Source organism: Otolemur garnettii, unplaced genomic scaffold (genome assembly GCF_000181295.1).
Source record: "Otolemur garnettii isolate 467f Iridium unplaced genomic scaffold, OtoGar3 scaffold00078, whole genome shotgun sequence".
NCBI classification, from domain to species: Eukaryota; Metazoa; Chordata; class Mammalia; order Primates; family Galagidae; genus Otolemur; species Otolemur garnettii.
The window spans coordinates 1,414,169-1,418,293 of NW_003852473.1; the positions used below are offsets into that span (position 1 = coordinate 1,414,169).

General features: G+C 39.7%; 1 pseudogene; it reads right to left on the minus strand.

Moving 5' to 3' along the window:
• Nucleotides 1-2,983: 2,983 nt before the first annotated feature.
• On the minus strand, nt 2,984-3,551 carry LOC100961015 (annotated as a pseudogene).
• Nucleotides 3,552-4,125: the final 574 nt, after the last annotated feature.

Genomic DNA, 4,125 nt, shown 5'->3' on the forward strand with positions numbered 1-4,125 from the left:
ACTCAAAACTTCAAACATGCTCTTGTGAAAGGTTTCTAGAGCTCATGCAAGTACCAGTGTTTTGTTAAAAAGTATTTTTCTGGCCTTTTCTCAGAACTTTGGCCTCTGTGTTCCACCACTCTACTGAACAGGCTTTTTTGTACCAAGGATTAATGATCCACAACTTTACATAAGCCTTGGCCATGGAGGTGTAAACCAGCAAGAATTGGCCCCTCCAGCAATAATTCACCTGGCCTGAAAATTTCTCCCCCTTTTAGTTCATAATCTTTAGAGGATGGCTCTAGTCTCTTCCCTGAGCACAACATGGATCATATTAGATACTCTTTAAAAGTTCAGTTCTCTGGGAGGAGCAAGATGGTGGCTGAGTAACAGCTTCCTTGCAACTGGGCACAGTGCAACTGGGGAGAGAAGACTCCAGGCATTTCTGGCTGATGATCTGTCCAGGAACATCCCTTTGGGGACACAGGGAGTCAGCGAGAGACTTCTGGACCCCATGAAGAGGACAAAAGCAGTGGAGAACTGGCAAGTGGTTGTGTGTGTTCGTTTGGTCTAATCCCGCAGGCAGCTGCAAGTACAGCAGCAGTGAGATTGCAAACTGGAAAGGCCTTACCTGTGAGCTGTTCTGTTTTTTTTTTTTTTGGACTTAGCACTCAGTTGAACTACCTTGGGAGAGTAGTTGACTACTCTCCTTGGGAGAGTGTAGAGGACTTTAAGTGTCTTCTAGGGCTCTGGACTAAGTCGCTGAGCCAGAGGGAGCTAATAATGTTTGGCAGTGGGCCACGTAGAGCCATTGGGTGAGAACTGCCCCAGCAAGCTCTGCCCTTAGGGTTGCAGAGCAAGGATTGGGTGAGTAATCTAGTGACTGAGCAGCCTAAAGGCAGAGACTGAGCAGCCTTTATGCCCTCAGGGGCATAAAGTGAGATGGGTTTTGGCACACTGGGTAAGTGGGCAGCCTCTTTAGGAGTGATCCCAGCAACAAGTGCTTTCCTGGGAAAGCTTCTGCTTAGTCAAGTTGGACAGTTTAAAGTGCCCTTTAAGTGGGCTGAGCAGAGATTTAGGCTCTCCACTGGTGGGGTTTGAGAAATCGGCAGAGGCCTCCAGTCTCTGTCTCATATAGCTGTATCAGCACTGTGATTAACATCTCATACCCCAGAAGGTCACCTGTTGCCTGGACAGTATTCAGCAAGATATATATACTGCTTTGTTTCTGGTTTTGTTTTTCTTTTTTTTAATTTCAACTTTTACCCTCTAGATTTTTCTTTTTTTTTCCTTTCTTTTCTTTCTTCATTTTTCTAGTTTAAATATAATTTTCCGTTGTTGCCTTCTTTACCAATTAGGACCTCATTTTTGCTAGTGTTTCTACCTCTAGTATTTGTTTTTTCCCCTAATTTTATCCTGTAAAGTTTTCTGTCTGCTTGTTTTAGTTTGATTTATAGCATTTTTGTCTTTCCTCTCTACTTGGTGGAGGTGGGGTACTGTGTCTGAACAGGTTGGCAAAGAGCTGCTGACCTCAATGGAACCACCCAACCTGGAACCCTCAGAGGTTGGGGGATTTTAAGGTTGGGTCAAAGTACCCTACTGTACACTTATATTGCTCCTGTCTCCCTCTTTCTGTGCCTCTCTTCTTTTTGTCAATATTCCCTTTTATGCACCCCCTCTCCTTTCTCTTTTTTCTTTTATTTTTCTTTCTTTCTTTCTTTCTTTTTTTTTTTTTTTATCTTTTTTTCCCCTTCTCACTCTTCAATATTCTCATCCTCTGGTCCTGTAACAAAAGGACTCATCAAAACCCTAGGCCAGAGGCATGATAACTTAAAGAGCAAGAGGAAGTGAAAGGAAAATTAGGGCAAGGAAACAGAAAAAAGAAAACACCTCATGAGGAAGAATCAGCAGAAAAATCATGGCAAAATAAAAAACCCCCCCCCCAAGGGACCGTGAGGAAGCTACTGCAGAGGATTCCACCTATAGAGAAATGTTAGAAATGACAGAAGGGGAATTTAGAACACAGGTGATAAAAACAATGAAGGAAATGATGGAAACAATGAAGGAAACTGCTGATTTCCAGCCCAGCATTCTATATCCTGATAAGCTAAGCTTTAATATTAATGGAGAAATCAAATCTTTTACTGATATGCAAACATTGAGGAAATTTGCCACAAGACCAGCTGTACAGGAAATACTTCAACCAGTTTTACACATTGACTATCACAATGGACCACCAGCAAAGTAAGCACCCAGAAATTAAAGGACAGAACCTAGCTTCCACAGTGATGCAGAAGACAAAACTAAGCAATGAATTTTCACAAAATAAGATGAACAAAACACTCCTACAGTTATCAATTATCTCAATAAATGTTAATGGCTTGAATTACCCACTGAAGAGTCATAGATTGCCTGTTGGATTAAAAAACAAAAGCCATTCATTTGCTGTCTGTAGGAAACACCCCTAGCCTCAAAAGACAAATTAAAACTCAAGTTAAGGGTTGGAAGACAATTTTTCAGGCAAATGGAATCCAGAAGAAAAGAGGGGTTGCAATCTTATTTTTAGATACATGTGGATTTAAAGCAACTAAAGTCAAAAAAGATAAAGATGGCCACTTCATATTGGTCAAGGGAAAAATACAACAAGAAAACATTTCAATTCTAAATATTTATGCACCCAACTTAAATGCTCCCAGATTCTTGAAACAGACCTTACTTAGTCTGAGCAATATGATATCCTATAACACCATAATAACAGAGGACTTTAACACTCCTCTTACAGAGCTGGATAGATCCTCTAAACAGAAATTAAACAAAGATATCAGAAACTTAAATAAAACCCTAGAACAATTGTGCTTGATAGACATATGTAGAACACTCCATCCCAAAGATAAAGACTATACATTCTTTTTTTTTTTAAATTTAAAATCTGTTTTAATGAAAACATTCTCATCATTTTAAACAATTTGCATTGTTTACTCTGAAGCTGTTCTGGCATCAGGACTTAACTTTTCTGCTCCACAGGTTTCAGGTGCCACTGTATTACTCATCCTCCAGTGCTCGAGACCTGTGTTAGCCATGTCTGCCTCTGTGGGAAGTCCTTGTGGCAGCTTCAGGGGCTTGATTCTTATCAAATGTTTGACCACTTTCAGTTTTGTATTCACTGAAGGGATATTCTTGTGAACTTGAGGGGTATGTGCTTTTCTAATCCAAGCAACTTTATTGTATCTTTTTCCCTGTATGGACATCTTTTTGTACTTTTTATTCTAGTAACAATATGCAGTTTATGGGGGTTCTGTGGATCCCCACCATACTTTTCATGATCTTCAGGTGAAGGCTGAAACACTTTATCTGGAATTCTTGACTTGGTGAATTTGTGACGAATCCAGTCTGTACAAACAAGAGACTTCACACTTTTTGTCACAGTCTGTAGTCTGCCCAATGGCCTCTGAACTACTGTACACAAAATCTCTGCCATAAGTGTGGTGATTATTCTCTTTAGAGGCCCTAGCTTAATGTCCAATACTTTTGGCCACTCAGTCTCCACTCACCATCGCCCGCCAAACGCTCAACCTGAATATTGCCCAGAATATACATTCTTTTCATCACCCCACAGAACATCCTCCAAAATTGATCATATCCTAGGGCACAAAACAAACCTCAACAGAATCAAAAGAATCGAAATTTTACCTTGCAGCTTTTCAGACCATAAGGCACTAAAGGTGGAACTCAACTCCAACAAAAACCTTCAACTCCACACAAAGGCATGGAAATTAAACAACCTCATGCTGAATGACAGTTGGGTGCAGGAAGAATTGATAGAGGAAATCATTAACTTCCTTGAGTATAACAACAATGAAGATACAAGCTACCAAAACCTGTGAGATACCGAAAAAGCAATCCTGAGAGGAAAATTTATCGCTTTAGATGTCTATATTTAAAAAACAGAAAGAGAGTGCACCAACAAACTCACAAGCCATCCTATGGAATTGGAAAAAGAACAATCTAAGCCTAAACCCAGCAGAAGAAAAGAAATATCCAAAATTAAATCAGAGATTAATGAAATTGAAAACAAAAGAATCCTTCAGAAAATTAATGAAACAAGGAGTTTGTTTTTTGAAAAAATAAATAAAATAGATAAACCTT